This window comes from Phocoena sinus, chromosome 21 (assembly GCF_008692025.1).
Source record: "Phocoena sinus isolate mPhoSin1 chromosome 21, mPhoSin1.pri, whole genome shotgun sequence".
NCBI lineage: Eukaryota > Metazoa > Chordata > Mammalia > Artiodactyla > Phocoenidae > Phocoena > Phocoena sinus.
Genome location: NC_045783.1, coordinates 14,182,174 through 14,203,629, shown reverse-complemented (window position 1 = coordinate 14,203,629; position 21,456 = coordinate 14,182,174). Strand labels below are relative to the sequence as shown.

At 38.1% G+C, this 21,456-nt stretch overlaps 1 protein-coding gene across 8 annotated transcripts in view; it reads left to right on the top strand.

The window, feature by feature from the left end:
• SORBS2 (sorbin and SH3 domain containing 2) overlaps positions 1 to 21,456 on the top strand; it is a 319,740-nt gene that overhangs the window by 141,009 nt on the left and 157,275 nt on the right. For 7 of the 8 annotated variants that reach the window (XM_032618487.1, XM_032618493.1, XM_032618491.1 and 4 more), the window contains exon 2: positions 5,985 to 6,121. The gene's annotated coding sequence lies outside the window, so the exon portion shown is untranslated. Of the gene's footprint in view, positions 1 to 5,899; positions 6,122 to 21,456 lie in introns of those variants that run through there. The other variant, XM_032618494.1, reaches the window with a different exon arrangement.

Genomic DNA, 21,456 nt, shown 5'->3' with positions numbered 1-21,456 from the left:
AATAAAGCTTTTAAGAAGTTATTTCTACAGAATCTCTTGCATTTGATACTGGTTATTTAATCGTTCCTTCAGACTCTCACCTTATTTGGTAAAATTCAGTCCCAGATTGCATAATGGCACATGAGATGGCAAATCACCTCCCAAAACACATTCGCTTCACATCGGTAACCAGGAAGCAGAAATAAGTGGACATACGATTTGACAACTTTAGATGTAGATTATGGAGGCGAGGGGGAAAGGCCAAATGGGATCTCTGTTAAGCCCAAGCAAAAGTTGAGATGTTAGAGTTAGGAAGGGGTTTATAGCTCAATTCTTCTCCCTCCCTTTCAGGGCACGAGTGCGGAGGGCTTGCGTGACTGGTCTGAAACCACTCACCTCTTGGGCTTGGGTTTCCCCACTCAGTGCAGTTATTGACTGTTCCACACGTGTAACACTGGGGTTCCTGGAGATGGCCCTGCTGACACTTACTAAGGGCATGATGCTTCCAGGCATCACCAGTTTTGTTGCGCATGCTTCACTCTGTTTCATGTGGTCTAAGCAGACAAGTGTAAACGATGTTAGTACACTTAATCTAGCCTTCATTTTGCATTCAACATGCCAGACTTTGGGGGTCTATCCCTTCCTTTGATCAGCGTTATCTGATGTCTATCGTCTCTATAGTATGAGAATCTGACTGCCCTTTCGGTACATCTTTGAAACTCATGCCTCTGTTTCAGACGGTCGTGCTGCCTCTCCCTAAGCACTAAAATATTTGACTAAGAGAATGACGCATTGTTCTCCTGGAATATTAGACAATGCTACCCAACCGACATGGCCACGAAAACCTTCCAACATTTATACTGCAACTCACTTTTCAAAGGACTTCAGAGGGGAAAAAAATGTAACCTGGAAAACAATATTCATGGGAAAACTACATTCACTTCCTTCCTACTGAGATCCTCTCAATTAATAGGAAGTGATGAGGAATCAAATGAGAATTCGGAGTTCTCTTGGGAAAAAAATTTAAACAGCTCTCAAAGAAGCCCTCAGAATACATGTACTCAAGAACCCATGCATATAAAAGTCCCTAGAAATCATCATGGTATCTGAAAACAAATTACCACATTTGGCCATATATGCTAACCTGTACAGTTAGATTCTACTATATTTTAATTATTTAACCAATAATAGCATTTACAACGTGCCAGACTTTTCTACATTCCTTTCAAATGACAGCTATTCTAATCCTCACAACAGCCCACTGAGATAGGTCCTATTTAAAGAGGAGGAAACAGAGGCACAGGGAAGTGAAGTAACCGACCGGGATTCTAACCCAGACACACTGGCTCCAGACTCTCTGCTGTTGAGCATTGCACATAGTGTCAAGTTTTCTGAAACAACCAACCAACCTGTGAGACATAAAGCTACAAATGGTCGCTGCACACAGAACTGGGAGTTTTAAATATTACCAGTGGGTCCGCTTTCTCTCTTACAATGTGGATTTTATTTTCAGGAAGCCCTTTGAGCCCACAAGGCTTTGGTGCCACCTGAAAAAGTGAGAAGTCATTTGGCAAACTGGTGACATCATTCAAAATAGTGTGCTCACTTATTTAAGGGTGGGGCAGAGGATCCAGAAGCCTCTCTACTCTAAAATACCAATCTTTCTCATGGTTCTAACAAGTGGAGTGTTATCTGATTTAATAAGATCCTTTCCTGAGACATAAATACCCTTTAGCATGGTTTGTTCTACATCAACTGTGCCTTAGCTACATTGTTTTAATTAGACAAATACTTAGCCGAAAACAATCTCAGTTTTTCTTGTGTGCTATGGAGGGAGAGAAGGAAATGTACAGCTAGACTGACTTCCAACATTTCCATCCATTTTCCCCCCTCTTCATCTCAGAAAGATTATTCTTGCTCGAGCCTCTGAAACCAATCCTGTCCTTTTGGAGAGTTTAAGAACCTCAGTGAACAAGGCGGCCGGTCCCACCCATGCCTTGCGCAAGGGTTCTTGTAACTAGGTCCTTATCTTAGTCTTTGGAGCCTGCATCTCTGCTGGCAAACTTGCCAAGTGTTCTAATTCCTCCAAGAATTAGTTGTTGACCCATGGACCCCTCTTTTAAGTAGCATGGATCGAGAACAGTGGTTCGCCAAGTGTGGTCAAGAATCACTGGGGACTTGTGAGAGATTAGAATTTCAGGCCCCTTCCCAGACGTACTCAGTCAGAAACGAGGGGTAGGACCCAGCATTCTGTGTTTTGATGAGCCTTCCAGGAGACTCTGATGCTCGCTACAGTTTGAGAACCATTGGCCTAGATGGCAGTGCCCAATAAAAACAGAATGCAAGCCACATTTGTACATTTAAAAGGTTCTGGCATTTTAAAAAGTAAAAAGAAACAGGTAAAATTAATTTTAACAAATTATCTTATTTAACCCAATATGTCTGAAATACCATTTCAACATATGATCAAGTCTCTTTTTCATACTAAGTCTTCAAAGTCTGCTGTACATTTTGCACTTATGTGACATCTCAGTTCTGACGAACCACATGTTAAGTGCTCAACAGCCGTATGTATCCATCATATTGGATAGCCAAGCTCTAGACTTACAGTGATAATAGCATTAACTTTTATGCTTTCTATGCATCAGGCATTGTTAGTTAAGCATTTTGTGTGCATCATCATGTAAACCCTCCCACAACTCTGTGGACTGGTACTGTTATTATCCCCATCTTATACAGGAGAAGGGTTATGCCAAAGCCCGATTTAGTGCTACACCAATATAAGAAGTCCAACTCTAATATAAGCATTTTCCAATGATTTTAAATCAACTTATTTGTAAAAATAAAAAAGAGAGAAAGAATATAAATAAAATCATTAACAGTAGTACAGCTGGTACAATTGCCAAGGCATTAATAACTTATAAAAGACATAGTGGTTACAAAAGTCCAACATTTAGTCTTCTAACCTTCAGAAATATGCCTCAATCTGCACTCTTCTGTGACATCAAATCTGTCAAAAGGTGCTTATGGACAGGCTGTCTGGACAGTCAGGATCTTTGGGGAACAAAGGAGACCTGGGTGAGTCACCTGGCAGTGTAGGACTCATCCTAAATGGGGAGCTAGCAGGGTCATAACCTGTTCATTCAAGTGCAGATTGACATAAAATGATTAATAATAGTTAAACAGGAGGCAATGGGCTTCTCTCAGTATTGGTGTGAAAAGCAGGCAGTTTGGAATTTAAAAATTATGGTTGACTTAGTACTCAAAGAGTTAATCTTTATCTGTTCCCTTAACTTCCATAGTTTCTCAAGGAAGGCCAATTTAAAAATGTATTTTTCTTCTTCATTATAAACTACTATAAGGAGGAAAAAGTAAAAACAATTAAAATTTTTTTTTCTGAGGCTAGGCTTCCATTTTTTTGCCAGAATTACCATTTATCATTTTGACCAAGTAAAGTAAATATCCGATTTTAAACTGACAGTTATTTAAGACATATTAAAATGGGACCACTCAAATGAACAGAAAAATGCATTATTCTACAGAGATCTTTTTAAAAACCCTGCTGCATATTTTTTAAATAAGGTTAATCTTATTTTAAAAATTTGATTACATATTTCAAACGTGTTATAAATTTTTAATTTAAATATCTACATAATTTTAACATGAGCGTATCATGCCGAAAGATTTTACTATTTTACCGCAGTAGTTGAAATAGAAGTTGTGTAACTTTTTTTAAAAAACATATCATGCACGGGCTTCCCTGGTGGCGCAGTGGTTGAGAGTCCGCCTGCCGATGCAGGGGACGCGGGTTTGTGCCCCGGTCCGGGAAGATCCCACATGCCGCGGAGCGGCTGGGCCCGTGAGCCATGGCCGCTGAGCCTGCGCATCCGAAGCCTGTGCTCCGCATCGGGAGAGGCCACAGCAGTGAGAGGCCCACGTACAGCAAAAAAAAAAAAAAAAAACATATCATGCATAGTCTTTAGTATTTTCTTTCTTTTTTCTTCCAGTTTTATTGAGATATAAATGACATACAATACTGTATAAGTCAAGGTGTACAGCATAATCGTTTGACTTATGTACATTATGACGACCACAGTAAGTTTTGTGAACATCCATCATCTCATATAGATACAAAATTAAAGAAATAGGGAAAAAAGTGTTGTTCTTATGATGAGAACTCTTAGGATTTACTTTCTTAACAACTTTCATATATAAAATACTGCAGTGTTAATTATATTTATCAAGCTGTACATTACATCCCTAGTACTTACTTTTAACTGCAAGTTTGTACCTTTTGACTGCCTTCACTCAATTATCTTTCCTCCAGCCCCTGTCTCTAGTAACCACAAATCTGACCTCTTTTTCTATGAGTTTGTTTGTTTGCTTTTGGAGTATAATTGACCCACAACACGACGTTAGTTCCTGTTACACGGCATAGTGTAACAGGATTTCACATTTCTATACATTTCAAAATGATCACTACAATAAGTCTAGTTGCCATCTGTCACCATACCGAGATATGACATAGTTATTGACTGTAGAGATTCCCCACACTGTACATTTCATACCTGTGACTCATTTATTTTGCAACTGGAAGTCCGTACCTCTTATTCTCTCACACCTATTTCTTTCCTCAGTAGTTTCTCTAATCAGTTGCAAGGAAAGAGTTGAATTTGATCTGAGCCTCTGGTAACCAATCTTCATAATATTAACTATAAAATATATCAAGGTGGTTTGTACACTGGACTAAAATCAGAGAATCTTCTTACACCTCTCCGCAGTACTTTCTGACTGCGCAAGGCTTCTCTTTGTTATGAAGAAAAGGGAATTGAGAGGATTCAGGAATTTCATCTACGTAGAATAAAGGCTTTTCTAAAAAATACGTGTTTCCTTGGTAGGAAGTAACTAATTTTCCTTCTTAGGGGTGTTGCAAAAGGTATAATGAAGCAATGGAAATCAGGAGTCAGTCTGATGACGCATATCTTCCTTCAGTCAGAGTAGAAAGAGATCTCCATCTCCAGTTGCTATGGTTTGAATAGCCTGTGGAAAAGAAGCTGTAGAAGTCTGTAGCAAATTCTGTCCTTATTCTTGCTGCGTTTGTGTGCTGGAAGCCTTTTGAGGCAAAGACATTGTTAATTTTGTCCACTGTTGTATTCTCAGAGTTCTTGGCAGATAGTAGACTCAGTACTTGCCACAAAAATATTTGTTGAATGAATGAATGAATACAATTTGTAGATCTTAATTCATCATTCTACAAACAAAATGAAAGCTCAGAGTTTGCCAGTCATTGTTGGTGACCCAATCTGAAATATTTCTTCGTTGGCCCTTGGAGGGAGAGGCAGGGGGAGGGGTGCCTGTCTGCGTCTTGTCACTGAATGGACCCCAATCTCTGCCAACAGATAAGAAATGTCAACAGCTCAACCCAGTAGCTGTCAAAAATAGCATAGTTGATGAAACTGGAAATTTGGGTGTGGGCTAGAAATAAACCATTTGTCTTCGGTCTTAAGAAGGATAGGATGATAACAGCTATTCCTCCCAGAGAGATCTAAAATATTTTTTAAGACCCATATGAGCAAGCAAGGAACTATCAGAAGAAAAGTCTTTCCTCTCAATGAGGCATAAATAGAACATCTTATTTTCAACAAACCAGGTAGATCATTTTGAAAACGCGAGGATTATGGCAAAGCACTATGTTTCTTTAAGGTTTCAGTCGAAATGTTTTATTGTGTTTTGTTTTCAATCGTGCTGGCACTTTTCCTCAAAATGTCAATGAATATTTGCACAGTGAAGCAAGTTGTTGTGGGCTTCCTGGTTTCTGTCCCGCCCCGCTTCCCCGGAGGGGGGCTGTGGTGATTCGGCAAGGTTTTTTCATCCCTTGCAGACAACCCCGGCTGCTGTTAATGCTGAAAATAGCTCAAACGCTCTCAGAACAGTAGCACCACCCAGCAGCTGGGATTCTTTCCGTCTCTCATTTGCCTTCTCTCTTGCCTTTTTTTTCCCTTCAGACACTTGGGTTGGACTTAATCTTAAACCTCTGGAGTTCAAGACCTTTTAAAAAGGGCTAAATAAACAATCTCCACGTGTAAAAGGCCAATGACTCCTACCTCTCTTCAGAGCAACTGTTGAACCCGGCTGCCTGTAGGTAAGATTTTTCTTTAATTCTGGAGTGATGTTATTGGTTTATGATATGTTTATGACTGATGTTTTTTAAATAACTTGTTAATCGGGAGAATGAACGGGGGTGCTGAACGATTTCCAGGTAAATACGGTGTTCCAGGATACAGCAGTAGCATCTGTGCATTTCTGTGGCTGTAATTTTAAACTGTGCTGAACGCACTCTGTCCTGTTGACCTGCAGTACAGACCCGCCTGTGATTGAGCTGCAGCAGGACGCTAATTAAGCCTCGTTGCCAGAGTCATCCAGAGCCTTGCAGACATCCTAATTTTCCTGTTTAGACGGCTTACTTATTTTTAACTTTCTAAGGGCCTTTTTTTTTTTAAGGAAAAAGATGCAACTATCTGAGGAAAGGAGATATATTAGTAATTATTTTAAGGACAAGGAGATAGCTCTACCTGAGTACCTTCTTTCATCACTGTGCTGTTTATTACTAGCGTAGAATGAGAACAGTTTTTGTTTGTTGTTTGTTTTGTTATTTTGTATACTCCTAGCACAATTTGGTGACTCGGTTTTGAGAATTCCTTAACTAGCTGACTGTCTTCGGCTAGCAGGTTTCTCCAATGTGACAATATAATATTTTGGAGAGTTTTCTGTGCCTTCCCCTCCCCTATCTTATGCTTGGTCTTGACATTCTGCAAAGTACTTTGATCTGTGGACTTTAACTTCAAACACAGCATTTACTTTTGTTATGAGTATTTACTATGTTCAGTAGAAAGTCTTTTTTTTTTTTTGGTTTAACGCTTTTATATTATTTCCTTTGAATAAGCTATTGGGTTTTGGTTTTCTCTCACTGATATGTGTTAGGTTTTATTAGTACAGGGACCCCCAACTGAGAGGCCAAGACTATTTTATGGCAAGTTTCTCTGACCATTATAGACTTTATGATAGCTCTCTGTTCCCCTCCAAGCAGATGTCTAAAATCAAGCTGCAAATGACGGTGCACAGACCAGATTCTATCAACCCCTCACTTGAGTGCCTCCAAATTACCATGTGCCTCAGGGACTTACTGTTGCTTTTTAACATGGACACTGAAGTCCTTGGAATTTAGAGATTCTTGTTTCCAAAGAAGTTTATTGGTGTCACACCATATGTCAAAAGAAAAATGCATTTTAAACACACATCTTCTGGGTAACTTTTTTTTAAAAAAAGAAAGAAAAAGAAGAAGAAAAAATAAAGAGAAAAAAAAAATTAAAAAAAGGAAAACTAGAAAAAAAAAAGGAAAAGAAAAATCCTCTGTAGCCAGAAGTCTGTATTGGTAGTGAAACTTCTGCTGAATAAGGGATAAGGAATGAAAAAAACGTATTTCCTAAAATAGGCAGGGTATAGCACTTTCTAGCCATTCAGTCAAATTCTTTATTTTGGAGAAAATTCATGTGTATATTACATTTGTTTGTCACTCTTTTCTTCTTCACCACAAGCAAAGGATATTTTCTAAGTCCTCAGCTAGATACTGAGTTTGATGTTCCCTGGCAAGCTGTCCCTGTGTCCTGGTGAATGTGAAGAGTGGAACGAGCCTGATCCTGTCAGGATTCTGTATAAGTCCCCGACTGTGGGGACTGATACACTGTGCTCCGTGCTCTGCACCTTGCTGACAAGGAAGAAAGCCAGTGGCTGCAGAACTCCTGTTCAGAGGGGTGGAGTAGGGAGTCAGCTATGGGAGATGTCCCTCCAGGTTAGGAGCAGATGCAGTATGATCTCTAGAACTGGGACTGAGATAGGAGGAGGACCTAGAGCTATTCAGTCTAATTTTTTATTTCCAAAAGGTGGATATTTAATTGCTAACTTTCTCCCTTCAGATCTGCATAATATGGAGCTTTTTAATCACCCCATTTCTGTGATGTGTGCACAGTCAAAACTTGAAATCCTCCAGTTATTTTGAGCATACACTTCCCTGCCTTGGGGGGTTCTAGAATACTCTCCTCCTTAATACCAGGAAGGCTTGATTTGGCATTGCTGAGGAGAAATGTATCGCTAAAAGGCAATACAAGTTCAGTTGCAGAATCCAAAGGATGAAATGGGTTTGGAACATGATAGAGGCCATTAAATTCTTAGGCAAGCCATTTTTTTCGTGTTCTGTTGGGTTTTTTTGTTTCTTTGTTTCCCTCTGCCCCTTAATTTTACGCTGAAACTTTGGCTTGTTTGAATGTGAAACTCAAGGAGAAACCTCGCCAAAACCACTGAGTTTCACATAGGTTCCACATGAAAGAAGTATTCTACCCAGCCTTGCTTGAAACTTGGCCCATGCTTTGCCAAAAGTTTCATGAATGTCAGTGAGCCTGGATTTGAAACATAATCCCAAACCAGGTGACTTCTGGCGACTTTGAGGCTGTCCTGTAGAAGTATAGAATCTGTCAAACAAGGACACCCCTTATTTTCATATCTCCGACTAATTTCATGTGTATACACATTTTCCCAGTAAACTTCCATTTGTTCTATGATGTTTTAAAGCCAGGTTCAATCCTAATGTGAATTTTTATAGCTGTGGGATTGAAGCATTGGCAAATAGAAGTCTGCATTTTAAATTCCAACACAGTCTGAACCAAGTGGTGTGAACATGTTGGTATAATTCAGCTGAGGAAGGAAGTCCCAGGAGAGTCATGGAATGTCTTTCTTTGCTTAAATATACTTCTGTGCTTGTGTGGAACAAAGAGTAACATTTTGTCCAGGTCTATCTGCTTGACAGTATGCCTTTTGTTCGCTCTCCAAAGGTGGTGTCAAATGTATTGGTGGAAAAATAATAAACTTCCAGATATATATATTTTTTGCCCGCTTAACTGATATACTCCTAGGGAACATTGTAAGCATTAAAAAGTTCAGTACTGATACTTGTAATGTAATGTATACTGAGGATAAAGGGGTACTCAGCAGAGTCTATTTTCTTCAGAAAAGCTTTACCTAGAGCTGTTGTGTGACAGTCTAATGGGCTGGGTTGTGAAGGTGTGTGTGTGTGTTGAGTGGTTGGAAAGGAAGAGGGGATTTGTAAGCTTTGTTCAGCAAATATGCTATATTTAAACCAAAAACAACTGAGAAGAAGAAGGGGACAAAGATGAGAGCAGTAGAAATAAGAAGAGACCATCTGGAGTAGAGGATGAAGCATCAGGATGGTTTGATACTGCCTTCTTTAACTAGGCTTTCTCCTAGAAACTAAAACTCTACCTGCAAAATACCCACACCTGTAATTTTATTTAATACTCAGGATTATCAGAGATAACAGACTGTATTTTTATTTCACCCAGTGCATAGGTGTTTCACATTCAATAACTACTTTGATTTCCTGGATCATCTATCTTAAGGTAGGGTGGTATTACTATTAATATGGGGTTGGTCATGCAGGCATTGTGTTCCCAATGTACAGGTGAGGATACTGACCCCCCAGATTGCCGCATCATCCACTTTACATTCCTGGTAAATAGCAAATGGCAGGTTGGCTCTCATGTCAAGAGCTTTCAAAGTGTACCATTCCACCCCATTGCAAAATACAAAGATATAAAACAAGTTAAAAATAACAGCCAGAGGATAGTAAGAAAATGACTGGTCCAAGCAATGAAAGAGCTATTTCGAATCATAACAACTTCTGACTTTCTATACTTCACTGAGAGAAAAACGTAAGCAAAAGAGGGATTAGGATTACGGAGAAAGACACACATGTGCCAGTGGTATAATGAACCAAAAGTTATGACTTGGTTGATTGAAACAGAAGATACAGGTCAGCAAAAAGAATCAGGTTAGTAATGACACAGCTTAAAATAATAATGTGCTCTCTAATCAAAGGTCAATTCAGTATTAGAAAAGATAGAACAGAAACACTAATCTCTTGTTCTGAAGATACATTTGGGCTTGAAAAAAGAAACTGAATTTAGTTTAATGGAAAAACAACGTACGGCATGTGTTTTTAAATGTTGTGTTTTGGCTACTTTGACCCGTTGCAAATCCTGGTCCAAGTACAACTTTGAATTGGTTTAATTCTAGTGGAGCCGTTGCTCGTGACACGCATTCAGCTCAGTGGTAGTTCTCTCGTTCAGTTTTGCAAACCTAAGAAATTTGGTTGGTTTCAAATTTAGCTCCAAGCAGTGTTCAGAAGTTTTGTGTTTGTTTGACCTGACCATTTAAATATTTTAAAACTACACAACACTCAACCTTTAGAACAAATTCTTAATGCTAAAAACACTTAAGAACATTGAAAAAGTTATACATAAGTACATTGTCTGCAAATTTAATGAACAACCAAATATAGTTAACAATACCGTTTTGATCTAGATCAAAACTATTTTCTATTCCACATTTAGCTGTTTTACTATGAAAGTATTCACTTTTTAAAAAATTGTTATTATACTGAGATTAAAGATCATGGTTAAGAATGGAAAACTGGGAATTCCCTGTCAGTCCGGTAGTTAGGACTCTGCGCTTTCACTGCTGAGGGCCCGGGTTCAATCCCTGGTCGGGGAACTAAGATCCTGCAAGCTGCAGGGCATGGCCAAAACAAAAATCCCTGAAAAAAAAAGAAAAAGAAAAAAAAGAATGGAAAACTATCCAGAAACAAATATGGCTGTAAATATGCAGTTAGAATAGAAACCGCATCCTCGTGGTACCAGCAGAGCCAAGTTCTGGAAGGCATGATCTGGCATCTGGTTGACCTCCACGTGCACATGTGTGAATAGTCCAGAACGGTGGGCCTGTACTAAAGGATTCAGCAGGGGAGTGTTGGAGATAAAGGAAGAAGTTTTGTGCTAATTCAAGAAGGATGTTAAATGTCAAACTAAGAGATCCAGGCCTCATTCTGAAGTAAGAAGTGGTCATTACCCCTGACTGTACAGGGCAGTAAAATGATAACTTTGGGGAGAAGTAAATAGTTGACAGAGTATCACTTCTTAGTGGTTGAGTTTAAATAAAAAATCAAATTGCTTTCAATAAAATTCATTTTATAATTTGAAATATAAAAATATTTTTAACTTATTTAATTAAATAAAATAGTTTTAAATAAATAAAATCTTATTCTATTTTATTTATTTATAAATTGTGTTAACATTTGAAATATAAATTGTTTTCTTATAACATGTAAACAATTGTTTACTATAAAAATCAATAATTTACTATTGTTGGACATAAAATTAAATCATTGAAATTTTCTTTTTATATCAAATATGATTATTTTCACTCAAGGCAGAATAAAACCAAAAGTAGATGTAAACAGGTTTCTAAACTTTATACTGATATCACAAAAGACTGTGGCTTATGATGAGACTTCTTTTTTAAAAAATTTATTCATTTATTTATTTATTTGGCTGCGTTCGGTCTTCATTGTTGCGCTTGGGCTTTCTCTAGTTGCGGTGAGCAGGGGCTACTCTTTATTGCAGTGTGTAGGCTTCTCATTGCAGTGGCTTCTCTTATTGCGGAGCACGGGCTCTAGGCACGTGGGCTTCAGTAGCTGTGGTTCGCAGGCTCTAGAGCGCAGGCTCAGTAGTTGTGGTGCATGGGCTTAGTTGCTCTACGGCACGTGGGATCTTCCTGGACCAGGGCTGAAACCTATGCCCCCTGCATTGGCAGAAGGATTCTTAACCACTGCACCACCAGGAAAATCCTGATGAGAGACTTATAAAAACCAAGTAAAAGACTGAAAAGCTGAGTAAAATGGTAAATTCAGTAAGAGTTAGATGATTTTTGTTGAAAGAATAATGAAAGTTGATTTTGTAAAAAACAAAAAAACTGTTTTTTTTAAGATGACTACTGGTCTTCAATATAAAATATAGCTTCATTTTAGCTTGTGTTTGAGCTACTTTACTTTAAAAATCAATGGATGAATTTCATATTCCAAAATTAATATAAGGTTGGCACTTGGGCTTTGTCTCACGTGGTGAGATCCATGACTTAATAGCCAAAGTTTGTGTAAAAACTTGTCTGGAAATAAAGTGATAATAGTTATGCTAAGGTGAGAAAATTTGATTGCAGTGAGATTTTTATCCTCCTTACCATATTTTGGATATCGAAATTAAACAAAAAGCATTAAGGGTTAAAAATCACTTGTGCCTAAATCATAATTTTATATATTCACTTACATCCTTTTCCTAATTAGTGTTCTGAATGACTATATAGAGCATACAAATAAAAACACTTGACAGAAGACCAGTTTGTATTTCTCAGTGAACATTATAGCTTTGTACATTTAACACTGGACTGTGCTTATTAATTTAAGAAGAATGATCTTACATATAAATCAAAAAGGAAGAAAATTAGGAGGTTATTAGTAAAACCAAATAGTGTTTTAAGTAATTACAAAGAACTCCTTTTTTTTTTAAGATTTTTTTTTTTTTTTTTATGTGGACCATTTTTAAAGTCTTTATTGAATTTGTTACAATACTGCTTCTGTTTTATGTTTTGGTTTTTTGGCTGCGAGGCATGTGGAATCTTAGCTCCCCAACCAGGGATTGAACCCGCACCCCCTGCATTGGAAGGCGAAGTCTTAACCACTGGACCGCCAGGGAAGTCCCCCTACAAATAACTACTTTTAATACCCTAAGCATTTTCATATTTACTGAGTGAATATTTTCGTAAGGATCTTTTTCTATTGCTTCAGTCATTTACTTCTTAAAGACTCCCTTCACCATCATATATGAATCATATGAGACTTGAGGTTTAAAACTTTACAATTGACACAGACTATAGATCAATCTCAACGCAGAAAACATTGATAAAACCCAAAACAACTTTTCAAAATAAAAATTCACAACCAGACACAGGAAAGAATCACTTTAACCTTAAAAAAAAAAAAAGCATCAGGGCTTCCCTGGTGGCACAGTGTTGAGAGTCCGCCTGCGGATGCAGGGGACCACGGGTTTGTGCCCCGGTCCGGGAAGGCCCCACATGCCATGGAGCGGCTGGGCCCGTGAGCCATGGCCACTGAGCCTGTGCGCCCGGAGCCTGTGCTCCACAACGGGAGAGGCCACAACAGTGAGAGGCCCGCGTACCGCAAAAAAAAAAAAAAAAAAAGCATCAATTAAAAACTTATAAAAGTGCACTGAAAAATATGAAACTCAGATACTGGTTACCTCGAGGGAGTTAGGGAAGATATTTCAATCAGAGGCGTGTATGATAGGCTTAATTGAATTCATATTGTCTTTTTTTTTTTTTTTTTTTTGTGGTACGCGGGCCTCTCACTGCTGTGGCCTCGACCGCTGCGGAGCACAGGCTCCAGGCGCACAGGCTCAGTGGCCATGGCTCACGGGCCCAGCCGCTCCGTGGCATGTGGGATCTTCCCGGACTGGGGCACGAACCCGTGTCCCCTGCATCGGCAGGCGGACTCTCAACCACTGCGCCACCAGGGAAGCTCCCGTAATGTCTTTTTTTTTTTTTTTTTTTTTTTCGGTACGCGGGCCTCTCACTGTTGTGGCCTCTCCCGGTGCGGAGCACAGGCTCCGGACGCGCAGGCCCAGCGGCCATGGCTCACGGGCCCAGCCGCTCCGTAATGTCTTTTAAAAATTATTTTTAGGACTCTGTATTTTATTTTATTTTTTTATACAGCAGCTTCTTATTAGTTATTGAATTCATAATATCTTATATTTTACGATGAATGGTGGGTACATGGATATTTGTTATATTATTCTTTTTATCTTTTGAATGTCTGAGTAAAGACCCGTATCTCCCATGCCTTAAATTTGAGATACATTGTATATACCAAAAAAATTTTAAATATATTTCTCAGCTGATAATATTGAAAGACAATTTTAAAGCAGAGCAGATTTTCTGAAAATTTACAAAGAAGCAATACAATAGGTGGTGTGTTGGTTAGCCTATATTTTTACCTAGGGCCCAAAACTTCTATAAATGGTGAATTAGAAAAGACAATGAATTTAATTCTTTTGCATGCAAATGTCTATTGTAAACCTACATTCAAGATCACTTTTGTAGTGTGTATTGTTCCACAAGGCATTGTTACATACAATTCTTAGAATCTATTAAATGTGATATTTGCTCTTTAAAATAGTGAATAATTTGTCATTTTGCTTTATGAGAATTTGCAACGGGTTTTGAATGTAGCAGTGAATAAGTATATTTTAACTTACCTCTTTAACATTGGTTTTAGGATAATATATTGAGATGAAAGGATTTCTGTTTCAAGATGCTCTATGCAATAAACGTATGAAAAGTGATTTTATAACATATAGGCAATCCTCTCAGTGGCCATGGGACCGGGACCATAAGCATAGAAAGCAATAATGTGGTTGCTATGCCCGAGTCTCCAGTTAATGTTACCCTGTGCACAGTGAGGACTACCTATATTTAATATAACAACTTCACTCTGTAACTTAATAGCACATTTCTTAAAATTTAATTTATTCAAAAAATTTACATACACACAACTGTTCCTTAATTTTCACACTTAACACTTCTTTGATATCGCAGGGAAAGAAACCTAGTGATTTTTCATTATCATTTGACAGGAATCAATGCTTAATTTTGAGAATTTTTATTCTGAGTTTTTTGTTTGTTTTATTCATAGAGTTATCCCAAATGCTAAAATGGAAAAGCTAGCAGACATCACTATTTTCTTAGGGGGTTTGATAAATGATGGATTATACTGAATAATTTTTTCCTTTTTTTCATTACAAGTAATTTTACACGTAGTCTGAAAATTCAGTACAAGCCAAAAGTTCCTTATTTTAAATCATAAAATTCAAAGAAAATATAGTTTCTAGGTTTCTAGGTAAAGTATGTCAAATATTTGAATGGTAAACAATAAACACATTGAAGAAATTGTGCAGTTCTAATAACACAAAGAATTACTTTGAATTTCTTCATGTCATTGTTACTAAAGCTGAGAAACCAATTACTACATAATTAACAAAAAGTAATATTTGGAAACAAATGTGAGAAAAAGGCTTTCAGATTACTGGCACTATGCACTCTCAGCTCCCTGACCATTAAAACCTCTTCTCCTTTGCCTTCTGTGACACTGGAAGATTTTCCTTCAATCTCTCTGATCACTTCTGAATTCACTTACAGGTGCCTCTTTCTCTGCCTGACCTTAAAGGTATTCCCTTGGGTTCTGTCCCTCTTGTTTAATCTCCGCTCAGTTCACCTTTTCCTTCTTTATGAAAATTTCAAAATCTATGTCTCTATCCCTGATCTCTCTCATCAGTTCCAGACTCGCATTTCCAAGTAACTGGTAAACATCGCATATGAATATCTTCAGTGTCCTTCAAACTCAAAACTTCTAAAACTCATCATCTTCCAACTCTCAACCTGCTCTTCTTCCCCAGGGCTATGTTTTAATATAATCATGTCACCCAGTTACTCAGAATTAGAATCTTAAACAAGCCTTCAGGGCTTCCCTGGTGGCGCAGTGGTTGAGAATCCGCCTGCCGATGTAGGGGACATGGGTTTGTGCCCCGGTCCGGGAAGATCCCACATGCCGCGGAGCGGCTGGGCCCGTGAGCCATGGCTGCTGAGCCTGCGCGTCCGGAGCAGCGGGAGAGGCCACAACAGTGAGAGGCCCGCGTACCACAAAAAAAAAAAAAAAAAAAAAACAAGCCTTCAAATTTTCCTTCATACCAACTTAGTCACTGTTGATTCTATCTACACTTGCAACTTCAATATCCCCCCTTGCCCTAGCTTAGAGGCTGCTGCAACATTCTTGGCTAGGATTTCTCAGTACTGTCCCGATCACTCTTGACATCCATTTTCTCCGCCTTCCAGTCTAATCCCTTGAAGCCAGAGTCATTTTGTCAAAATAAACAAGCTTTGCATGTAGACTTCCCAACTACCAAACTCCCCTATCATATAGCAAGTACATTCACTTTGCTTTCTTTTCAGGCTTGAAAGACCAGGAATGGTGACCATGTTAACCAATGGAAGCAAATTCAGTACATGATGTTCAGGCATAAATAGCCCTGTGTTTTCCCAGATAAAAGGCAGAGCTGGCAACCCTTCCAGACTCATTAGTAGAAAGGGTGTGGCTCGCTGTGCCAGCCATGGAACCGAGATCCAGTGTCAGTCCTGTTACTTCTCTCAAAGAGCCCTTTTCCTCAGACTCTCCTTCTAACAGAGTAATAACAACATTTGCCAATCACCTGTTTGGTTGCCACTTATTATGTACTGATGTGATGGTTGTAGGCAAATGCTAAATGATAAACGTTTTGTTTTTTAAAAAAAATCAGACCATAGTAAGAACACAAAGTTTTAAACCAGAAACTCCATATGATTCATATGTGACAGTGAAAGAAGTCTTTAAGAAATAAATTTTTTGAGGAACCCCCACACTGTTCTCCATAGTGGCTGCACTAATTTACATTCCCACCAACAGTACACAAGTGTTTCTTTTCTCCACACTCTCAACAAGACTTGTTATTTCTTATTTTTTGATGATAGCCATTCAACTCTAAAAAATGTGAATATCTTCAAAACCAAATATAAAAAAATGACTGAAAATATAAAAAGATCCTTATGACAATATTTCACTCAATAAATATGAAATCGATTAAGGTATTGAAAGTCATTATCCGTGGTCACTTAAAACACTAATCGGTTTTACTAGTAAACGCCTGATTTCCTTCCTTTCTGATTTATATGTGAGAACACTCTTCTTAAATATAAGCACAGCCAAGGGTTAAATGTACCGAGCTCTAATATTCAGTAAAAAATATAAAAACAAGGTATGGAGTTATATTTCTGGAACAGCATAAAGGTCTCACTCATTGAATTATTGCCATAATTTCAGTAAACGTAACTTTATCTGAAAAGCATAATATAAAGGGTGAAATTCTAAATACCAAACTTCTGGATCTTTTAACATTTATGGCACCATTGGTCTTTATGTCATCTAGTCAATAATCATTTGTTAAGAGTCTACTCGGGGCCTTTTCTCACCTTTTGAGATAGCCCACACTCTGTGGAGTGTGTTTCTCTCTAAATAAATCCACTTCATAAAAAAAAAAAAGAGTCTACTCGGTAGTCTGTTCTGGCCTCTGTGATGGTCCCTGTGGACTAGTCACCCCCGCCCCCATCCTCCGTGCAGTTGGAGGTAGTTATTGAAAGGTAATTGGCCAAATAGTCATGTAATTCAAATTGTAATAAGAGCCATGAAAGAAAGATAAAGGAGGCTAGAAGAGCAGAATCTACAGTTCTGAGAACCAAGGGTCAATGACAAAAAGACTGCTAGATTTGGAATTTAGTGAAATTATTAGGAAGGTTAATTACTTGGGGTAGTAATCAAAAGAGGCATTTCCTGTGCCAAGAATGATGGCCCCTTTTATCAATTACTGAGGGTAAAGAATAAAGAGATGTGGACGTGATTCCTCCAAAAACAGGTATGTCAGGCATCACTGTGAATATCCACCCTCTAAATGCACGTGAGTTTATGTGACGGACTTTGTCTCCTGTGGAAAATATCTTTAGAATGATAGCTAGCTGTGCTAGTATATATAAATTCTCCATGGGTTATGGAGATAGTGTTGTCTTTGCTCCTATTTAAATACTGAAAGAGTATGATTTCTGAAATGATATATGAAAGATGAATGTGACTTTGAGAAAAACTTATTTGAGCTCTGAGTAGGATTTTCAAGATAAACATCCAAGGAAAATCTAACAAGAGGGATATGGAAACGAAATTTCTCAATGAATAAAGACGTTACTGATTTGCAGCTATGGAGTATTTTGACATATGTTCAGGTGTTTGCTTTGAGGCATGTAAGGAGTTAAAAGTGAAAGAAGATGTTTAAAGTGTTCTTTCTTACTTTGAACTACATTTCAAAGAAATATATAATTTCAGCATCAAACATATATTTCCTCCATGGACCAACACAAATATGTGTGTGTGAATTAGATCTTGTGGTTGGGGTTATTCCTATTATTTTTATTATGTATCTGAAATGGCAGTTATTTAAAATAAAATATTTTCGGCTTTAATAGTATTATTCAGAGTAGGATTGATAACAATTTTTTCTTCTGCTACTTATACCCTCATTCACATTTTTGAAAGCAGCAACATGGCTAATTTATTTTAAGAATTTCAGTTATTTCAAACAAAAATATCTGCATGCAACTAAAAATAGAGAAACATGGCTTTTAATGCATTACATGTTTTTATTTTTCTGGAAATGTTCATGACCTTAGATTTGTAAAAGGTAGCTGAGTACTTTTCTGACATTTCTTTGCCAGGGATCAGTATTGCCCTAGAAAATGCTGTTCGAAATCACAAAGTGGGTATCTGTATAGATACATTTTAATTTTTCAGATTATTCCTTCCTCACTTTTGGCTTAATCATGAACGGTAACAAAAGGGAATGGAAGAGAGTAATAAACAATGAGTATTCCAATTCAATGAGTATTATACAAAGTACTAAACAAAGCACTTCCAATTCAATGAATATTATATTCCTGATGTAAGAGTTGAACCCGAGAGCTGGGAAATCTGGGTGATAAAAATATGTTGAATAAAGTAGAATCAGAACATTTGTTGGAGTCCCCTAAGCTATCCTTGAGTATATGCCATTTTAATGAGCCGACCTGCAGTGGAAAACAGAAATTTGCTCCACAGGAATATGAAAGTGCTGTGGCATAGAGTGTTTTATAGAAGTTGAAGATCTAACCTTAAGTGACTGCTGAAGTTGACTTAGAATATTGATAACAATACAGGATATTTGTAAAATGTGATAAACTTTGAAATAATTAATACAATAGTAACATAAGACCATGAAAGCAATTACAGAATTATTACTATAGAATATAGATTTATTCTATTGACTTACCATCTGAAATATCATCACGTATCTTTGAATACTTATCTTAGAGCATAACTTCTAAGAGCACTCATGCAAATCACAGCTATATTTTATCAAATTATTCCATTTTTCACATTCCTTAAAAATTGTGAAGGAAAATCTTTCAACCCATAGGAAATTCAACTTTCAGAGAAGACCTAAATAGACATTTCTCCAAAGAAGATATACAGACTGCCAACAAACACATGAAAGAATGCTCAACATCATTAATCATTAGAGAAATGCAAATCAAAACTACAATGAGATATCATCTCACACCAGTCAGAATGGCCATCATCAAAATATCTAGAAACAATAAATGCTGGAGAGGATGTGGAGAAAAGGGAACACTCTTGCACTGCTGGTGGGAATGTGAATTGGTACAGCCACTATGGAGAACAGTATGGAGGTTCCTTAAAAAACTACAAATAGAACTACCATATGACCCAGCAGTCACACTAGTGGGCATATACCCTGAGAAAACCATAATTCAAAAAGAGTCATGTACCAAAATGTTCATTGCAGCTCTATTTACAATAGCCAGGACATGGAAGCAACCTAAGTGTCCATCGACAGATGAATGGATAAAGAAGATGTGGCACATATATACAATGGAATATTACTCAGCCATAAAAAGAAATGAAATTGAGTTATTCGTAGTGGGGTGGATGGACCTAGAGTCTGTCATACAGAGTGAAGTAAGTCAGAAAGAGAAAGACAAATACTGTATGCTAACATATATATATGGAATTTAAGAAAAAAAATGTCATGAAGCACCTAGGGGTAAGACAGGAATAAAGACACAGACCTACTAGAGAATGGACTTGAGGATATGGAGAGGGGGAAGGGTAAGTGTGACAAAGCGAGAGAGAGGCATGGACATATATACACTACCAAACGTATGGTAGATAGCTAGTGGGAAGCAGCCGCATAGCACAGGGAGATCAGCTCAGTGCTTTGTGACCACCTAGAGGGGTGAGATAGGGAGGGTGGGAGGGAGGGAGACGCAAGAGGGAAGAGATATGTAAAAATATATATATGTATAACTGATTCACTTTTTTATACAGCAGAAACTAACACACCATTGTAAAGCAATTATACTCCAATAAAGATGTAAAAAAAAAAAAAGAAATTTCTTAGGTCTTCTCTACTTCATTCCTTCACTATTATGAGATATTGTAAATTGTTATAACTATGTTCTCTCTACCCACTGTCATTAAATCTATCCTATCTTACAGTCATGTAGCTCATCCCTTAGAAAAAGACATCCCCTCTTCCCTTCCAACACACACACACACACACACACACACACACACAAAACAAACCTTATTCGATTTCTAGATATATCAATGGAAAACCTTACCCTAATTTATGAACCTGATAATGTGTGGTATTGTGGGAATTACTGAGAAGAAAGCAATCAACCCTTTGAGGTTGTTACTTGAAAGGTGCTTTCCTTATATTAGGCAAAAATAGTTTTAACTCATACTTCATATATTTAACCAAGGAACTGTTCTTTCCTCCGGCTTTTGGCATACCGGACTTAGAAAGACTGACCTTCTGATCGCTCTAGATATAGCACCACCATTCACTCACACAGATGCAATTGGAGCACCTTCTAAGAGCAAAGCACTGCTCTGAGTTCTTGGGACACATCAATGAACAACACTGATCAAAATTCCTAACCCAAAGAGCTTACAGTCCCATGAAAAGAAACAAACAATAGAAGATAAACATAATAAGTAATTACACAGCAGATGAGAAAGTAACAGAGTGCTTTTAAAATACCGCAGAGTGAAGAGGGTCTGGAGAATGTGTTGGGGACAGTGCAGCTTAGAATTTTAAATGTTGAGCAAAAAACTTGAAGGTGTGGAGTTATCCATATGGCTCTCTGAGGGAGACATATTCTAGGCAGAAGGAACTGCCCCTGCAAAGACCCCAAGGCAGCCAGGGCTTCCCTATTCGAGGTACAGCAAGGAGGCTGGTCCAGCTGCAGCTGAGAGAGAAGGAGAGTAACTGGAAGATGAGATCAGAGAGGCACTTACACTATAAAAGGCTTACCCTGGCTGCCGTGTTGAGAGGAGTCTGTAAGAAAGGGAGGGTGGGAGCTGGGGGACTAAGTAGGAAGCTAGTGCAATCATCAGGTGAGAGAGGATGATGGCTTCGGACAGGGTGGGGATGGAGGAGGTGACAAGAAGTGACTGGTTTTCCCTGGGTATCTAGATCCCTGGGATATTCCAAGGTTGAGAGGTCAGGAGGAAGAGGAGAAACAAATCAATGAAGCTCTGAGAAGACATATCTGGGGAGATAGGAAGAAAAGCAAGAGGATGCAGTGTGCCAGAAGCCAAGAGAAGAAATTATATCAGAGGAGGAGGAATGACCAAGTAAGACGACAGCTGAGACTTGGCTAGTGAATTTCACAATTTGGAGATCATTAGTGACCCTGACAAGAGCAATTTGGTGGAATGGTGTAATTCTGGAAAGTCTTTTGCATGATATTTAAGTTAAAAAACCTGAAGTGCTTTTATTGGTGGTTGATACCTTTTCG